This window comes from Protopterus annectens, chromosome 12.part0 (assembly GCF_019279795.1).
Source record: "Protopterus annectens isolate FY-2018-M chromosome 12.part0, PAN1.0, whole genome shotgun sequence".
Classification (NCBI taxonomy): domain Eukaryota; kingdom Metazoa; phylum Chordata; order Ceratodontiformes; family Protopteridae; genus Protopterus; species Protopterus annectens.
Window position 1 is genome coordinate 891,627,120 of NC_056746.1, and position 21,529 is coordinate 891,648,648.

The window sequence follows — 21,529 nt, forward strand, 5'->3', positions numbered from 1 at the left end:
TGGTTTTCAGTTTTTTAATTTTCTTCTAACTTCCTTGTGTTCTTTTATCTCTAGCCATATTGAAAACTGATCCGAAAATCCTGTCGCAAATACCTCACCTTCTACTATAACTAAATCTTCTAATACTATAAGATAATCTATTTCAGTTTTATACATACCCATTTTGTAAGTCCACAAATTTTTGCCCCAAGTTTTAACTTACTACATTTTGTCTAACATGTTTCTTATATCATTTCTTTTCTTTTTACACTTGCCTCTTAAGTCACAGTTAAAGTCTTATTACTACATAGTCTAAAATCTGATGAAATATGTTTTCCCTTTCTTTACAATTAGTATGAGCAATGTTGTAATTCTTTATACTTGTTCTTTCCATTTTAAATCTACAATCATTAATCTTCTGATTTTTGCTAAAGTTACATCTAATATCTTTACTGTATTTCTACAGAATAATCTATTCCAGTTCATCATTCATTTCCCAAATTCCAAATTATTTTGTAATCTTTCTTCAGTTGTTAAAAATCTTGTGTTTTATAATATAATGACATCTACATCACATATATTACACCAATGCACAGTTCCTATTCTTCTTACTATATTCTTAATACTCTTCACATTTACAGAAAACACTCTAAAATGTTTCACTTTCCATTCACGGTTTCATACATTTATAACTAATTAGTAGGCTAGTTTCCTTAACAGACCATTGACAGTCTAACTGATTTCCTTCCCAAAGGCAAGAATCAAACACCATGCCTTGTTTGTGAGTCAGACTCCTTAACCATTATATCAAGTCCCAATCTTTAGCTGCATATATTTTTTCATCCATTTCCTTTCTATTTTTTTGCACTTATTCCTCTAAATTTTCTTTTTCTATTACCCTTTTACCAATAGAATTCTTTGTTTCCCTTTTACTACCTCCTAATTTATGTCTTCTTTATCACTTATTTCAGAACCTTCATATATATCGTCTTCATTATTTTATCATCTCATTTTTCGTCTATTTCTACTACTTCTAAGATTTCTTTTTTTTTTTTGCTCATTTTCTTCTGTTTCTTTTTCCTTACTATTATTTTCATGTTTGAAATCCATCCACAAGTGTCCAATGTTGTTAAATTTATAACATTTCAATTCACATGTTTTGCATCATGTCCCATTTCCCCACAAATATAACATTTTCTTTTGCCATAGTTACTTATCTAATGTCCATGTTTTCCACAAAAAAACACATGTTTTGTGTTGTCCTCAGTATTTTACAACAATTCTATTCCACTCCATATTTATCATGCTTGGTATATGTACATTATTTTCTTTTTCTATTTTTAAAACAGCATTACAATTACAGGCCTCAGTCAATAAATCCCTTTTGTCATAAACGTTTGCAATGTCTAGTACTTCTTTACATAAATATCTGAAATGTTCTTTCAAAGTCTCTCTCTTTCTCCCTCTGTTTGAAATTGCACATGAATCTTATTTTTGTTTCCCTGTTAAATGCTTTTATCAGGTAAAGACTCCATGGGTTGTAGTCTATTTTTTTCATATTCTCCAAGAAAATTTTCCATTGAAAAAACAGTCTCAAATATAATGTCACAAAACTTCTGTTTGTTAATAAGAATAAATGCTCTTAGCTCATGTGCCTTTACTCCCAAAGGAGCTATTAAATTATCCCACACTTCACACCTGTCCATTTCTTTGTCTTTTTTACTTTGAATCCTTACCACATACTTCCATTTTTCATTTTCTTCTACCTTTTCTGCTATTCCACGTTTGCCTTCTTTTCTTTCTCTGCATATGTTTTCTTTTCCATCTCACCACTGTTCTTCAGGATTGTCTCTGCATCCTCCTTTTGTACTTTCTCCATAATGTTTCCCCAGGAAAAATCTCCTTCATTTTCTGGCTCACTCTGCACCAATTCCTGACTGGAGGGTTGTAATGATACATCCATCATTTGTTGACTCAACTCCATCAAACAGGTTTCTTTGAAACTTTTCCTCAGAATCCTCTGCACACTCTCCAGTCTCAATATTTGCTTTCTCCTTCATTTCCTACACTATTCTATCATCTCCTTCTCTGCCCATCTGTCTCCCAGTTTCTCTGGGCTGCCTCAGCACTTGGAATGGAAAGAGGAAGTGCTCCTCCAAATGACTCCCATTCACAACAATGACAAGTACGGGAAGTTCCCCAATGCCATAGCCAAACTTACCATAGTCAGTATGACTACTACCTCAAGTCTTCTCTGAAAAGAGGCCACTGGCCTAGTAGGAATAATCTAATCAACAAAGAATAAATAAATGTAGGCAAAACAGTGGGCTTGCATTTTGCTTAAAGATTTGGAGAAGCTTAATAAAGGAGGTTTGGTAAATCACTACAAGGAATAAACAATTCTAACTGTTAAATGTTTTAAAGGACAAGGAAACGCAATAACACCAAAACAGCCACAGAAGAAGATAGCACCATTCAATTAAAAAAAAAAACATTCTTTGTATTCTCAATACCATAATGACCTTGTTGAGGGCCACAGCAGTGAAGCTATAAAACCAGGAAAGACAAAATTAAATTAAAATTAGAGCAATCATTTGAACTAGGCAGTTAACTGCCACCATCATGCCCCTTACTACCTTTTTGCAAAGGAAGTTGATTTACAGTATTTAAGTAGTGATCAGTCATTTTCTGTCTGTAGTGAAGGTCTGGGAGGTTATGCTCCCAGAATCCTGTGTGGGGATGGTCCCCTGTTGTGCCTTGGCATTATGGTCCTGGATTTTAAGGTCATTAAAACTTCTGAGAATATGGTTGTTGTGTTGAAGGGTGAAGTGCTTTTAGATGAAGAGAACCCACTTGCTCATGGATTTTTTCCCCCTTTCACCAAATTCATGTTGGCTAGCTTTGGATTGTTGGGCTATCCCCACCAGCCTCAGGCCATACTTTCTGGCAGCAGATTACACTCCAGATCTTGACAGACATTTTTTAGCAGGCTCTCTCAGAATAGGGGGCTGTATTGACAAACTGGAGGTGCAGGTAATACTGCCTTCCCATTTTGAATGGAATGCTGAGACCAGATCCTGTTGCTGCTTTGGTCTGACAACTGTTTTTTTGCAGAGGGGCTGTGCACATCTCCACAGGCAAAATCCCTTCAGCTGATCACATTTTAGGAAGTGAGTGTGCTGGCAGACTTCCTGGACTCCACTTTCAGTCCCTTCTGGAGCTGAGGATTTTGGAGTCCTTCATGTCAATGTTTCTGGTATGGAGCACCTGAAACAGCAGGCCATTTGCCCCTTAGGTAATGTGGTCCTCCCTTTCTTCTAGAACAGTTCAGCAGGCAAGGAGAGTAAATGGCAGATGCATTCTACCTCCCTATTTGCCTTCCCATTATCCATGTGAATCTGGTCCTCAGTGCAATATCTGGAGAAGACAGAAGCTTACCTTGATTACTTCATGATGATGAATGATTCTGGGTGCGCAGGACACTATCCTAATATAAGCCAAGGAAATTCTAAAACTGCCTCCTCAAGGTTGGCATGAAAACAGTATCCTTATTTATAGTTTCATAGTTTCATAGTATAGTACTAGGCTATCTGCCCTAGGGCATTTATAAGCCTAGCCAAAGTGTATGTGGCTTTCGCCACCCCATGTAATGATACAAAAGTGTACAATTTAAATTAAATTTAGTTTACTGTGCCTCTATCTAGCAATGACACAGAGATGACCCCCGGGGTAAACCTATGATCACCCATCCATTCGTCTAGATTTCTCTTGAATAGAGTCAGTGAGGGGCTCTGCCTAACATGGACAGGTATCCTGTTCCAGAGTGCGGGAAGCCTCTGGGTTATGAATCTCTCCCTCCAGCATGTCCTGTTCATATTTCTGCTGAGGTTTAGATCTTTAGCTCTCGTGGCTCTGATGGATTTGGATTTTTTGAGGTGGAGCATGTCCATTAATTCTGAATTGGACATGGTCTTGTATGTAAGGCACAGATCACCTCTGAGCAGGCGGTATGCTACTGAGTAGAGCTGGAGCTTTTTCAGTCTGGCAGCATATGACATATGCTGGAGACCCTTGATCCTCTTGGTAAGGTACTTTTGGGGTCTCTCCAGCTGCTGCAGGTGCCGGGTGAGGTACATACCAAATGGAGCATTGTACTCAATCATAGGCCTGATAAGGGAGGAATATAAGGGTACACTGACATCCTTTGATCTGGATGTGAATCCCTTCATGATAAGGTGGGCAAGGTAGAAGGTCTTTCTAACCACTTTGGCGACGTGGGTGTCAAATGAGAGGTCACTGTCAACTTGGGTCCCCAGGTCTCTGATTACTTTTTCCATACTTAATGGATTACCACCTATGTGGTAATTTGTGGGTACTTTGTTTTTTCCAAAGGGGATGACTATACATTATTTGGCATTTAGTTTAAGGCCATGACTCTGGCACCAGTCGTCTGTTTCTGTGAGGCCCTTCTGGAGGATGCATGTGTCAGCTGGTGTGTCGACTATGGCTCCTAGTTTGCAGTCGTCTGCGAATTTTGTCAGCCACAACCCCCCTATGTTTGCCCTCACATCTGAGAAATAAATGCCAAACAAGAGGGGTCCCAAGACAGAGTCCTGTGGGACTCCACTTGTGACTGGCTTAGAGTCTGACATAGCTCCAGCTATTCTGACTTTGTGGGTTCTGTCCTTTAGCCAGTTTGCAACCCATCTTGTGACAAACGGGTTTACATTTAAGCTGTTGAGCTTGTCTATGATGCCTGAGTGGGGTATTGTGTCGAAGGCTTTTGCCAGATCCAGGTAGGCTGTATGAACTGCTTTGCCTTCATCTATGGCTCTAGTGACTGTTTCAAAAAATTCCACCAGGTTTAAAAGACAGGATCTGCCTTTTACAAAGCCGAACTGGGTAGGGTCAATTGTCTGTAGGTCCCCGATGTCTTTGTTTATGAGTTCCATAATGATCCTTTCCATAGCTTTGCAGACCAGGCTGGTCAAGCTTATGGGGCAGTAGTTTCCAGGGTCTGTAGAGGTGCCACCTTTGTGGAGTGGGACCACTGTAGCTGTATGCCAGTGTTCAGGGATGTATCCTGTAGCAAGGCTAAGATTAAACAGCGTTCTTATGTGCGGGTTTAGCTCCTCTAGGAGTTCACGTAGCACACAACCCGGGACACCGTCAGGTCCCATGGATGCTGTATTTTTAGCTTTGCTGAGGGCAGCTCTCACCTGGACATCTGAGATTTCAGGGAGGTTGCAATCATCTGAGATATTTATTTCGTCTTTTGGGGGAGAGGGAAGGGAGAAATTTGCACTGAACCTGTCTGCCAGTATGTTGGCAATATCTGTGGGTTCAGTGTATTTTTTGCCGTTATGAACTAACTCTGCACATATCTGAGGGTTTCCTTCAGGTTTCTAACATAACTGAAGAAGGCCTTGTGATTATCTTTAGTGTCCTTAGCGATTTTTCTCTCGAAGTTGGCCTTTGATGATTTTATTAGCGAACGTAGTTTTTTGCTAGTGCTGATCAGGGATGATTTTGGAGTCTTAAAGGTGATTGGAGCCTCCAAGAAACCAACAGTCATTCAAAAAAAGGTTCTTTGGTGCAAAAAGGTAATCAATGTCACTAATAAGTTTTTAGTTATTCTGACTTGCTTCTGACACCTTCATGGTGTTAATCCTGTTATGTTATGTATTGTTATGGTCATGGTTCTACCTCTGGAATTTCTGGTCTTAATGACCTCATGGAAGGAAAGATCATGGCCTAGAACTGGCTGAACAAAGCATCTTTTTAAAAGAGTTCTATACCTGTATTCGCTTTAGAAGAACCACTCCTTTCCATGAAACTAAATTTCAAGATTAAGTTTGCCCATCCTCCATTTGAGCATGCTGGTTTGTCTCTGAAAGTCATCTCTTGGCAGACTATCTTCTTGGTAGCCATCACTTCTGCTGAGATGATCTTAAGTTGGTGGTTTAGGCCTTATTTCACCTTTTGCAGTGGTCATATGCCTCTCAGAACTAACTGATTCTTCCTCCTGAACTGGTACCAGAGTTGTTTTCAAAGTATCTGGCAAGGAAAAGTGTGAAATAAGCAAAACCTATTTAAATGGATTACTCTTTGTGTTGCCTTCATTTGGCTTGCAGCCTGTTGGAAAAGGCTGCTTAAAGTGCATTTCATCAGGGCTTTCCATCTTCATTGCTATTGCTTGCATAATGCCTCCTTTGAGATCATTTATACTACAGCTGCCAGAGTTGTCCTCAAACCACTATGTTTACCTGTCTGCTTTCGTTCTGAGGACAGAGGCCACTGGAATAAGTGCTTGGCTGGCTTTGTTTTTACTTGCAGACTCTCTTCAAGTTAAAAAAAGAAGGAAGCTGGCTGGGCTTGTCAGGCTGTATGTTTGGAGGGCACCTCCTCTGGCATTTTCTGCCTCCAGAGGGATGGTGGACAGGCAATTTTTATTCATTTATCTCTTGTTGACCAGGTCAGTCACACTAGGCTAGTGGCCTCTTTTCAGGTGAGACTTGAGGAGGTATTTATAATACTAGGGGAAATTTGGCCAGGGCATCATGAAACTTCTCCTACTCTTTTTGATAGGTGATGTAGGATCTTTTACATCCATCTCAGCTACCACCAACTCACGCAGATAGGACCTCAGTTTAACATGTCATCTGAAGGATGACAAACTGAGGAGTGCATCACCCTCCAGAGCCTGATACTTTAAATCAACTTCAAAATATCTTACTGAATAAAGTAAATGTAAATGTGGAAGGGTTCCAGGTTAAATCTGCTTAACTAAGACTAACCGTTTTTTCTCCCCTCAATCATTTACGCCCACAGCCATGTTGTAAGTACTCCAAGCAGGTTAATTTTGCTTTACAGTATGACTCTAACTGGATATTAGTTAACGTGCCTGTAAATCCTATGTTCTCTATAATGTGATTACTATCATTACTAATTATCATCATTAGTGCTGGACACAAGGATACAATCTTATTGTAGAGTTTTAATGTGTGTAGCACATTTAGTGCATTCTTAGCTACTTACCTCAGAAGAATTTGTTTAGAGAATCTGAGAGATTCACTCTCGTTTTTTTACATTTAATTCAGACACAGAAGTCTGGCTGCTCATACTCAGTATGTTTAGTTTATTCACCAGTGATGCACTCTCAGGCACACAGGACATACACATATTGATGCAGCTGGTGACTGGATTAGTGAGGGTAAGGAGCTAATTAAGGATGAACACATTGACACACGCTGTCCAGAAAATACATATATATATATACATATATATATATATATATATATATATATATGGGGACACAAGTGATGACACCTCTGTGTTGTGGTGTGTCATGATAGGAGGGGAACCTGTAAGGTATGTCACTCTACTCACTGATGTGTGAAGAAGCTGGGATGGAAATCAGTTGCTCCATCTTCTACATTACATGAAGTACATTCTGGATTATTTATCTTACTTCTCCTCATTCCCGCTGGTATGCATAAGCTAAAAACTCCACAACTGCCCAGTTCACTAATTCACAGCTGTTTGATACAAAAACACAAGTCACCTTCTGGCATGTTGCACTTGCAGTATATAACAACTGAATCTGGTGAGATGTGTAACATTATGGTGCTTACAGTGTATAGTATCTGAATCTGTAGAGGTGTGTAACATTGTGGTACTTACAGTGTGTAACTTCAGAATGTGCAGTGGTGCACTATGATACTTGCAGTACTTCACCTCTATGTTTGTAGTGGTTTGTATTACTGTAACATTTGTAGTGCATAACATCTGAGTGTGTAGTAATATGTAATACTCTGGGATTTGCAGTGTATAAATTCTGAGTGTGATGTGGTTTGTAATATTGTGGTAGTTGTACTATACACACAATACTACAAACCATTTGTAGTCTACAATATATGAGTGTGAGATGTATAACATTGTGACACTTGCACTGTGTAATATCTGATTGTGTAGTGCTGAGTAATACTGCAGTACTTGCATCTTAATGTGTACTGGTGTTTAACACCAGTACTTACAATGTATAACACAGAAATGTGCCGTGGTTTGTAATATTGTGGTACTTGCAGTATAACATATCTGAGTGCATAGTGGTGTGGAACACTGTGGTACCTGCAATCTATAACATTATGGCACTTGCAGTATATAACAGAGGATTATGTTTGAGTCTCTGAATATACCTTCTGCATTATGTGTTTGAGACATAGATGCCAGGAGGAAAGCGTGAGAGATGTGGCATCCATGGCAAGAACATATAATCAAAAGTTGTGATCAAAAACTTTATCATAATTATTTGTAGCGCATGCAGCTTTATCTGTTCCTTGTACTACCAGTTACAGAAAAAAGCACAAGAGAGTTAAGTGTTTGCGGGTTTGCAAAGCCCTTGAAAGCTGGAATAATACTTTAGTGCTGTCAGAGGGACAGCAGACATAAAAAAAGTGCCCCACTGAACAATGAAGAGCTTTTAAAGGTGTTCTATACTTCATTGTGCCACTTATTTTGTTTGTTTTTAAGTAAGGCAGAGTGAAGTTCTAACATACATTTTTGTTGAATACTTTTGTTGAATGTGCAGAATGAAACCACTTATAATTGTAATTACAGTACAGTATTTCTTACTACTTGTAGCCTACCTCACTCTGAAAACAGTCTTTGAACCATACTGTCTAATTAACAAATGTATAAAAAATAAAAAGTAAAAAGTGTCAACAGTCTCTGACCTAGCCTTAGCTCATAATAATATGTGTGAATGCTTTCATTCACACTTCCCTTTTCAGCACCTGGCATCACAATTAAATGAAAACGCAGTTTTACTAAAGTCTTGCAGAATCTGCATTCAAACATATAAGAGATTCAATATAGTTAATAGGCAAGAAGAATGATTCAGTGAATACACTAGCTATTGTAGTAATTCATGTGATTTGCAAGGTTTTCAAAGCCATACACAGTGTACAGAAATCTTTCAGGGCCCCATATGTTCTACAAAAAAACTTTCACAGCCATACACGGTATACACAAATCTTTCAGGACCATAAAGCTTATACAGAAAACCTTCAGGACCATAAAGGTTATACACAAATCCTTCAGGATTATACACGGTGTACACACATCTTTCAGGGCCATAAAGGTTTTACACAAATCCTTCAGGACCATACATGATGTACACAAATCTTTCAGGGCCTAAATGTTATACACAAATATTTCAGGACCATAAATGTTATACACAAATCCTTCAGGACTATAAAGGTTATACACAAATCCTTCAGGAGTATACATGGTATATACATAAATATATTATGCACAAATCGTTCACGATTCTACACAGTATGCATACATCTTTCCAGGTCGTGCATGTTATACAAGAAAACATTTAGGGTCATATACATTGTATACAAATGTTTTCCAGGCTATACACTGTACACAAGTCCTTCACGGCTTTGGACAGTCTATACAATTCATTTAGTGCCACTTATACTGTACACAAATCTTTCAGGGCCTTATACATTGTACACAAATCCTTCAGGAGAATACAGAAGGTACACAAACCCTTCAGCACCTTGTACAGTGTATACAGTTCATTAAGGGCCATGTATAGTATACAAAAATCCTTCAAGGACAGGAATATTGTACACAGGTTTGACAGAGCCATTTGTATTTTACACATATCTTTCAGCAACATACACAAGTCTTCACAGACAAACATACAAATCCCTAACAAACCCACGAATAGGCCAACATACAGAATTTCTTCACAGTCATATTTGTTATACATAACTCTTCTATGATATTAACAGTGTGAAACTGCATAAACAGAGCCCTTGTATGCAGCTCTAGTGACCTAATGTTGATTAACAGTCTGGGATTAAATTTGCTCCCTAAGGTTTGGTGAAGGAAACTAGTGATGTATGTGCTGAGGTGGTTGCCTGCCAGGTCCTGATGAGGACCAGGCACTTATAGCAGGTGGGAAGTTCTTAGGTTTCTGGCAGGCCCTAACAGAGACCTGGGGCTTGCAATAGCTAAGCAGTTACTGGGTTGCTGACAGGCTTTGACAGAAATCATGGGATTACAATAGGTAGGCAGCCTTTTGATAGCTAATGATGCTATGCACACTTCTCAATTTTAAAGATTTTCGGAGAATGTCCAGATTTTTGCCTCATATTTTTGGTGTGTTTTTCATAAAATTTCTGTTTTTCTGGCAAATTACTGGGATAATCTGAGGACTGAAGTCACCAAATAATGACATACATTTGAGTTTCTTCAAATCATTCAGAAAATGTATATTAATACAAACCCTGTTACTCTAGCAACTTTCTTAGTTTGTAAGAGCAATATTTAAAATCTGTCCCTATTTTTGGACTTTGTCCCCCCATTTTGTCAGGCTTTGTCCAGATTTCTTGCAATAAGAGGTTGAGAGGTATGATGTTAAGTGTCTTGTAACAGGTAGACAGTTCTTGGGTTGTCTGCAAGGCCCTATCAGAGACTAGAGATTTATAACAGGTAGGTAGTTCTTGAGTTGCCTGGCAGGTCCTGATGGAGAACATGGGCTTGTAAGTGGTAGCTGCACTTTGGTTGCTGGCAGGTTGTAATAAAATGAATAAATGGAAGAAACACCACACAAGGAACTCCAAAAACAATATAATTGTAAGAGCTTTTGTTTACTAAAATAAGCAAACTTCTTCAGACAAATCATTTTAAAAATGAAACACTTAAATACATCTTGAAATTGAAAGCTTTGGTTAGATAGATTTACAGTTTAATTCATTTAGGCTTTTATATATAGTTGGGCTTTTTTATATTTCTTATGTATTTTGTATTTTGTATTTTTCATTGTGAGTTACCTATTGTTGAATGTACCGTGGCACTTTAAATTGAGGCTTGGTTTCGTTTTGAGGATATGATGTCATGATTAATAATTATATTTAAGTGTTTCATTTTTAAAATGATTTGTCTGAAGAAGTTTGCTTATTTTAGTAAACGAAAGCACTTACGATTATATTGTTTTTGGAGTTCCTTGTGTGGTGTTTCTTCCATTTATTCATTGTGTTTGCAGTTTGTGACTTTTTACCAGGTTCTAATACAGATCAGGAGATTGTAACAGGTAGGAATTTCTTGGCCTTGCCCTACCAAGATATTTTGGGTATGTGCATACTATTCACATTAAAGAATCAGTCATTGTATAGAGGATGGCCTTGGGAAACCTATCACCCATTCTTCATCCCAGCAGGGAAACAAACAGGTAGTGCCATCAGCTAACCTAAAGACTAAGGTTGCATATACTCTGTTTGGTTCTTCTGGGGTATGCATTGTTCACAAATCCTTTAGGGCCAGGGACACTCTGTTCCATTCCTTAAAGGAAACATACAAGGCAAGTAATTTTATTTGGCCAAGTAACAACACACAAATTCTGTGCCACAAAAGCAGTAAATACATGTACTCTAGGCCCACATACTACCAGTTTAAATTCAGCCCAGGGATCAGTACATCAGACATAAGTCTTTCACAAGATCTGCTGTGGTAGTTAGAAAAACCACAAACATGTTTTCTGTGCCACACACAAAGAACACAAGTCCTACAGGACAATATACATCACAATGAAGAAATTCTTCAGGGTCACATGCACTGCTGTTTCAGGGTCAGAGAGGTAATATACAGGTCAAAGGTCATGGAGATCATATACAAGTCCTTCAGAGCTGCAAACAATAAAAATGAGTCATGCAGGGGCAGAAATACATAAACAAAATGGCCACTTAATTAATATATTTAAAAACGTACCCAAAGTGGTTGCAGGCTTAGACGACTTTGCACAGGAACAGCTGCTGTAGCATTAAAAGAAGTACATGAAATGAATAAGAGCTAATACATGCATACATAAACTCTTAATCACTATTTTTAGTGCAACTTGTTGACAGCATATATCCCACAAGCCCTGCGCCTATTTCACAGGAAAGACCCAGGATGTGACTCCAGCAATACAAATAACAAATAGCCATGCATATAAAGTAATCATCCCCAAGTTTGAATAGAGACAAACACAAATTTAAGAATAATCACGTTAGGAAGTCATCATGTGTAGGATGCTAACCACTGTAATGCACACAGATTATAAAGATAGCTGTTTATTGCAAACACATGACAAATGTACATGACAAATACTTCTCATGTGAAATCTGTAGCACCCTACCTCCTAAGGTATTGATGTTTAACAGAATCACCAGAAAGACTGGCTGGCTGACCAAACATGTCACTGCACTGTGCCAGTCCTCTACCCCTAAGCACCAGAAGGTGGCTTGTAATTTGGCTCTTAGCTCACAGCAATGGGAAGGGGGATATAAATGGTAACAAGTGCACAGCCTGAGTTAGGTTTCATTAATTATCTGAAGTTTTATGCTCACAGTTAAAGCTTCCCCATGGATTAGGTTACTAGCCACAAGCCAAACAATTAATTTGTAAAGAATTCCCCAGTTTCTTTATCTGCCCTAAGGCAGAACACACTGTGATAATGAAGACATCCGGAAGAAATCATACAACTCATGTTAAACTATAAATTATATTTGTTAAGCATTGTAATTTATTTTATACCAGTTGTATATATAGATGAACTTACCTAGATAGCAATTAGGGTTAATTAGTGGAGTAAGGTAAGAGCGGATAACCCAAACCTTGCACACAGAAGACAATGCTGTGGCCTAAATCTTAATGACACTATTTGGTACTGCAGATTCCTGAAGAAATGCAGACCTTACCGTTACAGTTCAATGCTTTTAATAACACTTTCCAATTAACACAAAAGTACACAGAGAACATAATATAAACAAAGGGATGAGCAAAAACAATATATCAACGTGAGCTGAGATCATAGTAGTTTGAAAACTTCAAACTTCTGTATTAGAAATTCAGTGCAGAGTTCATACACCGTGTTGCCTTAATGAACAAACTATGCCTTCATTTCCAATTTATATATATCCATCTTAATATAAATAAACTATGGATGAATTTCCATTTTATATCTATCCATCTTAATGAACAAACTACAGCTTCATTTCCAATGTATACATATTCACCTTAATAAACAAATGATGACTTCATTTTCAATTTATATCTATTGATCCTTATTCCTTAATTTCCAATTTATACCTACCTACCTTAATAAATAAACTATGGCTTGATTCCCTTTTTATGTCTGGCTCATTTCCATATATGTTCCTAAATAACATTAACCAACAAATATGTATGTCAGTTTTTCCAGTTTGCAAATCTTATACACATACAGTACATGGGTCTATATTAGAACATCAAAGTTTCAGAACTTCAAATGTTCTAATATCGGCCCCAATTAAGCGAAAACTGATAACATCGAAAATTCAGAACAGTGAATTTTTTCCTAGGGAAAAAATGTGCTGTTCCAAAACACATACACACAACACAAACACACCAAACAAACAGCAATGCACACACATACACATAAAATCTTACATATAACCCTACACTAAACTGTACATACACCACTATCTATCCACTTACCTTAACCCAAACCCTAACCCTAAGGTCCGTCACTATTACACACACACACCTCACCCGCGCCCTAAACCTAACACACCTACCCCACCCTAACCCATATGTCTACACATTTGCACACTTACCTGACCTATGCCCTAACCCTAACTCACCTAACCCACCCTAACCCTCATGTCCACACAATCACACACTTACCTGAACCCGACACGTAACTTTCCACCACAGTGCTGAAAATAGTGAAGTGACAGGAATGGATAACCAAATTCTTTCCCTAGGAAAGAATTCGGTTTACTGAAATTTTGCTATTTTCAGCTTTTGCTTATTAGGGGTCGATATTAGAACATTCGAAGTTCTGAAACTTTGATGTTCTAATATAGACCCCAATACACTATGCATGGCTAGGGAGGGCAGACATTAAAGCTATTTTTATTAACATTTTTTAAAAATAGTTGAAAAATGAAAAAATGTGGACAGACATATTATTTTTATTGTCCCTTTATTAATTGGGTTACACCTGGTCCTTACTCTTCATTTCAAAAATGGACTGTAGAATTGGCCATTCTAAAAATGAAAGACTTGGTTCAAGCCCTTAACATGAGCTGTAAGTCTTGTACCATATAAGAATGAACTCTTTCTGGCTACTGTCTCTCTCAGATGTAGGAAACAGAGCATTTTGACAGGGCTCTATGGGTAAGACAGAAACAGGACACAGGTAGTCCAAGTGATGGTAGCAAGAAAAGTTTTGGACTGTGGGCACACTTTAGTTTAGATTTTGCCTGCTCTATTTGTTCAGAGAGATCTGTAAACTGATATGTCCAGCATCCTTTGCCCTTTTTGGGCAGTACTCTGCAATGTCAAGTTTCTAGAAAACAAAGCCATTACAGCTGATCTGAGGTTAGCTGTTGACCTGAGGGGAAATGCCTGATGGCCAGGCCAGTACTAAAACTGTCTGCCTTAACTGTGTTTACTAACAAATCAAGGAAACAGTGCAAAGGTTTATGAATATTTTCATCTATTTCTTAACTAGGTAAGCCACTGGACAAAATCTCCCTTTTCAGTGGCAACCCAGGTGCACTGTTTGGTTAAGTGACTTACTCAGCATCAGACAGTAAGCAAATTGATGTGGACAGAATCAAATTCTGTATCTTCTGACAACATAAAGCAGTTCATTAACAGTGAAGAGCTTTAATTCACTCCACTGATAGACATTTTTACCTTTTAATAGCTAGACAGGACAGTCCACTTAGTGCAGGACATCAATAGTTATGACTGTAAAGTAGTGCGTGCAGTTCTGCAGGTAGAAATTCTCTTATTCTACTGTTACCTGACTGAGACTGGGTTGACCCCTGATGGCTGACTAACTCTTTTATTAATAATTTGCTAAACAGGACACACTAATTGTGTCTTGATGATTTCCATAGCCAAGAAAACAGGTTACTGAAGGTCAAGGAAATTCTGCAAATATGTCAAGACTAACACCTTTTGCAAACTTCACGACTGTGACTGGTCTATATACAGTGTAGTGACCTTCCTCAGAATATTCAAATGAGTGTAATCCTCTACTTAGATGCTCAGCTCAACCTTCAAGATAACATTCCTGACTTTGTTGTATATGTATATTTATGCCCATATGCCCATAGAAACAATATAGTTCCACCATTTCAGAGAAAAGTAATTTGTCTGTATGTGAGCTCTGCAGTAGTGGCTGGCGAATACAGGAATGTCGAAATATGGTTGGATGATTTCCGTGTTGCTGAACGTTACTTGAGCAAGACAGGTGTATCAGCGAATGCTACTGTGCATTCGCTGAAAAGAACCTTGATGTTAATAGTACAGATCGCGGTACAGTGCGGACTGGGAAATCCATCCCTTTTCTTACTGTAGTGCAATCTCGGAGTTGGAATATTTATTTAGCAAGGGGTGTGGGGGGCACAGCCCTCCACAGGGTGGGTGCAGGGGGGCTTAACTTACCTCCTATGCGGACATCACATTCGCTATTCATTCTAAATGTCAAATTGGCTGAATTCGTTCATCAGATTTGACATTTAACCTAATTAGTATGCAGAAATTTGGCAATATGGTTCGACGCTCTAAATGGAATTTGTTTTGAATGTCAACATTTTGATAGTAAACTGGTCTATGTAGGTATGTCCTGCCTACGGCTAGGTTACCCATGTCTGCCCCTGTATTGCTGTAATGGTGCTTTCACGCTGTCTGAGATCCTGAGATCAGACTATTTATATTGGTCCCCAAAGTACTATCCAAGTACTTTCACACTGTCTGAAGTCAGATTGTACTGGTCACCAGAGTACTGTCATGGCATTTTCAGACCATCTAAAGTTAGCTCACTATATCAGAACCAAACAGTCCTAATCTGGTACTTTCACACTGTTTGAGTTCAGATCATCTATGTTAGTCATTATAGTTCTGCCCTGGCACTTTCACAATGTCTGAAGTAAGGTTTATACTTGTCAATGTAGGTCTATCTTGCAACTATCAGTCTGTCAGACAGAAGGTGGTCTATGACAGTCCTCTTAGTCCTATATGCATATTCAGACTGTCTGAGCTCAGGTTGTTGATGTACCTCTCTTATATTCCTATACTGGCACTTTTGGACGGCCTGAGCTCAGTCTCTTTGTCTGTCCCTTATAGTCCTACACTGTCAGTTTTACACTCTCTGAAATCAGATTATGTTTGTTGGTCAGTGTCATCCTTTCCTGACACTTACACACTGTCTGAGATTAGGTAACCATTGCTGGTCCCCAAAATCCCATCATGGTACTTACACATTTTCTGAGGTCAGGTCATTTATGCCTGTTTCCATAAGCCTATATTGCCAATTTCAGACTATCTGAGAGGAGGGCTTCTATGTCAGTCCCCATATTCCTATACTTACACTGAAAGACTGTCTAAGGGAGACTGTCTAAGGGCAAGCCATCTAAGTCATCTGGTTACACAGTTTGACTTGTCCTGATATTTATTTATGTATTTGTCTTTGTTCACTAGGAAAAGTCCAACTGGGTAAAACTCATTTTCAGCAGAGACATGGGGAGAAAAGCTCCATATCTGGACAGCGCAGTGGTGTAGTGGTTAGCGTTGTCACCACACAGCAAGAGGTTCTCTGGTTCGATTCTCAGCTGGGGTGTCTTCGGTGTGGAGTCTGCATGTTCTCCCTGCATTCATGTGGGTTTCCTCTGGGTTCTCCGGTTTCCTCCCATGTTACAAAGACATGCGTGTCTGGAGTGTATCACCCCGGGTCTCTGCTGAAAATTGGCTCATTCCAAGTCGGACTTTCCCGGTAAACAAATGATAAATAAAATAAATTTAAGTTACACATAATGCACAATTATAATTGCAGGGTAAAACATCTGTACATGAGCTTATTTATGTGAAGTTTTAAATATCTGTTACATGAACATAGCATTTTAACACAAAAGAAGAGAAGTATTAACATATATTGGCTAATTATTGTACAGAAAAATAAAATACATTCATAGTTAATGTATTTATAGCATGATGGCTGCAAGGAAAAGATCGAACTGGGATGTTTTGAGGTTAGTAATAATTTACAGACAGACAAGTAGTAATATAGCTTAAAAATTGATGATAAGAGAGATATGAAAGGAGAAATTATGGAAAAGAGCAGAAGGATAAATGGACCGAGGAGGAACTGTAGTTAGTGGTGAGGTGTGTTTGGTTATATGTTTTATAAGCTGACAGATGAATATATTTGTTGAGGATTTTTGAGAGAGGTGATAGGATAGCAATAGGTCTATAGTTTGTTACCTCTGTTGAATAATGGATTTTTTTCCAGATGGATGGGACATACTTATCAGTTATTGATTAGCTGATCATAATGGAGACAAGGAAGGCTAGTCCTTCTGCATCTATTGTGAGGAATTCTTTGGGAAGGTTATGGGCACCTGTGGTTGTAGCTTTTAAGTTGGCTAGGAATTTTTTTATGGTTCATGTTGGAATGGGCTGAAACCTAAAAGACAGTGTGTTGCTTTTGAGAACAGAGGGAAGTTGGAAGGGTGAAGTAAGGTGGCCATTGATTGTTGATAGAACTCACTGGATAAATTGATTGGTGAACTGAATGACATGAACAAAGTCAGATGGTGCTTGTTAGGGCAGATAGGTACAACTGGAATCTTACGTTTTCTACTAGGACATAATTACCTGCAGAAAAGGCAGCATTTACCTCTGAGATTACTGTAAGGTGTGAAAAGCCGACAGTGCCATAATTTCTACTTTTTAATCAGTTTACTGTATCCAGCTCCCTGGGACATGTGAATGATTCTTCACAGCAGGAGTGTGAAAACTGTGTTCAGTTCTTTTTATGAAGCACAACCAGCTATGGATGGAATTCATTTAATCTGGAGAATGGCAGAAATCATGCATGCTGTACAGCACCATTCTGGATGATGCCCAGGTGTTGACTATGGTGCAGGTGTACAAATTTAGTTTTCAGAGATTCTTCCACCTATTTAATTTGAGCCCACTCACCTCCCTGTTCTATTTTCTAAGTTACACACAAAAATTTATTTTTATTTTTAACATTTGTTTATCAGAAAAGTCTTACTGGGACAGAGCCCATTTTCAGAGGAGGCCCAGGAAGAAACACTCCAGACGCATGTCTTTGGAATGTGGGAGGAAACTGGAGCACCAGGACGAAACCCACACAAATGCAGGGAGGACATGCAGAGTCCACACAGAAGGCACCCCAGCTGAGAATCAAACCAGGCAGCTTCTTGTTGTGAGGTGACGAGGCTAACTGCTGCATGACTGCACGGCGCACATTACTTTCAATAAGACTATCAGAAGTCTTATTATGATAGTGGGGCTGCTGCAACTTGTGACAGGCACTTTGCTTCTATTAAAGCTCATAAACTTGATGTGCACTGAATTAATAGGCTGTCTGGAACTAGAGAAAGGTTCCTAAGATTGTAAGCACAGACCAACTAATGAATCATGTCTCTGAATTCCAGATGTATGAACTGCTCTAGCACAAATGTAAGACCATCCACTTATTAGACTTCATGCAGCACAGAGATTACTTTTATTGTAAGAAATTTTATAAATGACCACCTCCTGTTGTCCAGCTGTATGGCTATTATTTCACAATACCATTGATCCTAGTTGCACTAGCAGAGGATGGACACAAGGTTCACTAAGAAAACTATCTTTTAATCTGAATGTTTACTCTGAGGCACACCGAACAGGTGTTAGACTGAGGTAAGTTTCCTGCTGTCTGAGACAGGTCTGTAATTACAGTCTTATCCATGTTGTTGACAAAGCATGTGGCACCTTTCTGGGAAATCAGTGAGTGATACAAGCTGAGGTTTTGTTGTTGCACTGAGATCGGTGAGTGCTGCCCATGCTTGCTCCGCTGAATTTCATGTACTATAACTGAGCTGAAGAGCCACCCATCTGGACCTCAGATGGATCTGAACCTGGAAGGATCAAAGTGCTAAGGTAGTGGGGTCTCAGGTGCTGTTCATGTTAAATGCAAAACGGAAAATTCAGGCATTGCTTTTGACTATGAAGAAGACAGATTATACTTGAAAAATACTACATGAATAGCTTGTTACTACATTTAGAAATATCACTGAGTCATTATCACATTTAACAAGGGTAATCTGGGCAACTATAACAAATGCAGTCATTGCATGACTCTTCCACAATATCATCTGATGTACTGTTACAAAATGAAGAGGAGGAGACTCAGTTGCAAAGAGGCATTCATGGTCAACATGTACTGAACCAGTGATGTGAATAACAGTAAAGAGCTACATTGCATTGAAAATCATGTACTGCACCAGTGATATGACTCACACTAAACAGCTATGTCACATTGAAAACCATGCATTGCATCAGTGATGTCACTCACAGTAAAGAGCTACAACTCATTTAAAATCATGTACTGCACTGGTGTTGCAACTCACAGAAAAGAGCTAAATTGCATTTACAATTATGTACTGCATTGGTGATGTGACTCACAGTAAAGAGCTACGTCACACTGAAAATCATGTACTGCACCTGTGATGTGACTCACACTAAACAGCTACGTCACATTGAAAATCATGCATTGTACCAGTGATGTCACTCAGTAAAGAGCTACATCTCATTTAAAATCATGTATTGCACTGGTGTTGCAACTCACAGTAAAGAACTATATCACATTTAAAACTATGTACTGCACTGGTGATGTGACTCACAGTAAAGATCACATTTAAAATCATGTATTGCATTGATGATATGATCAACAGGTGATGTAAACAACAGTAAACTCACATTTAAAAGTGTGTACTGCACCACTGATGTCAGCAACAGTAAAAAATCACATCATGTTTATTATATACTGTCCCTGTGATGTGACTGACACTATACAGTCATCACATTTAAGATAAGTATTTTCACTACATCACCTTCAGTAAGCTGTATCTGTAATATCTGAATGATTCTCAGCTATCTTTCATAGTGTATAGGGAAGTCTTCTCTGAGGTGCCATGGTAAGCTATAATATTCCTTTTTGTAATTTCCTACACATCTTCTACTGGCACTCTGTGCTCTGCTGTGAACACCCGTACTGCTTGATGATGATACACATAACCCTTCACTGGGTGGACCTCACAACTTGAATGTCTCAAAAGACTTTGGGGAGAGTGGACTCAACTGGGGAAGGAATAAATGAAGGAAAGAATTGAACATACTGTAGCTGGCCAGTCAGAAACCCTTGCCTGAAGAGCAATGTTCAGTGATATCTGTGTAAGGGATGTATGTACCTGTATGTCATAAGCTGAATGTCACTCCCACTTTAATGCCTGGAAGCATGTGTGTCTCCTTATTTTCACCAAATATTATACAGACTGTGATTTATTCCCTCCCATGCCAGGTTGTTTAGGTTGCTTCTCCCTATCCATCCAGTTGTCATATCAGTGACTTTGGTCTATTCCTGAAGCCAGGTCACTGGCAGCATAGATGGATGCTTTCTCTTTGTACCATTGGGTTGGCAAACTAAAATATTCTATACACTGTGTATATAAAACTACGTATGCCATTCCAGTTAAAGGGAGTATGTGCATATAAAACTACTTACATGATCCCAGTTATGGGGAGTATGTGCATATAAAACTACTTACGCCAGCCTTGTTATGGAGAGTATGTGCATATAAAACTACTTATGCAATCCTAGTTATGGGGAGTATGTGCATATAAAACTACTTACATGATCCCAGTTATGGGGAGTATATGCATATAAAACTACTTACACCATCCTAGCTATGGGGAGTAATGTACATATAAAACTAGTTATGCCATCCCTCTTATGGGGAGTATGTGCGTATAAAACTAGTTGCGCCATCCTAGTTATGGGGAGTATGCACACATAAAACTACTTATGCCACCCCAGTTATGGGGAGTTTTGTACATAGAAATCTACTTATGTCATCCTAGTTATGGGGATTTTGAGCATATAAAAATGCTGACACCATCCTAGTTATGGGGAGTATATGTATATAAAACTGCTTATACCATCCCAGTTATGGGAAGTATGTCCTTATAAAACTACTTATGCCAGCCTAGCTATGGGGAGCATGTGTATATAAATCTAGTTACGCCATCCCAGTTATGGGGAGTATGTGCATATAAAACTAATTGCCCCATCCCAGTTATGGGGGATATGTATATATAAAACTAGTTGCACTATCCCAGTTATGGGAAGTATGTGCACATAAAACTACTTATGCCATCCCAGTTATGGGGAGTTTGCGCACAGAAAACTACTTACGCCAACCTAATTATGGGGAGTTTGTGCATATAAAACTACTTATGCTATCCTAGTTATGGGGAGTATACTGCTCAGTTACATTCAGGAAGGATCACTACTTGATACTTTAAAGAATTCTTGGATTTACAATTTTATATTTAACTTATGGCCTTTCATGACATATCCATTCTGGTATTCATATACTATATATATATATATATATATATATATATATATATATATATATATACA

At 38.5% G+C, this 21,529-nt stretch overlaps 1 protein-coding gene across 9 annotated transcripts in view; it reads right to left on the reverse strand.

Annotated features, from left to right (window-relative positions):
- The window catches only part of SULF2 (sulfatase 2), a 1,739,722-nt gene that overhangs the window by 1,291,335 nt on the left and 426,858 nt on the right, over positions 1 to 21,529 (reverse strand). For 5 of the 9 annotated variants that reach the window (XM_044089924.1, XM_044089927.1, XM_044089926.1 and 2 more), the window contains one exon: positions 11,767 to 11,810. The exons of 3 other annotated variants lie outside the window; for them this stretch is intronic. The gene's annotated coding sequence lies outside the window, so the exon portion shown is untranslated. The remainder of the gene's footprint in view (positions 1 to 11,766; positions 11,811 to 21,529) is intronic. One more of the 9 variants, XM_044089925.1, reaches the window with a different exon arrangement.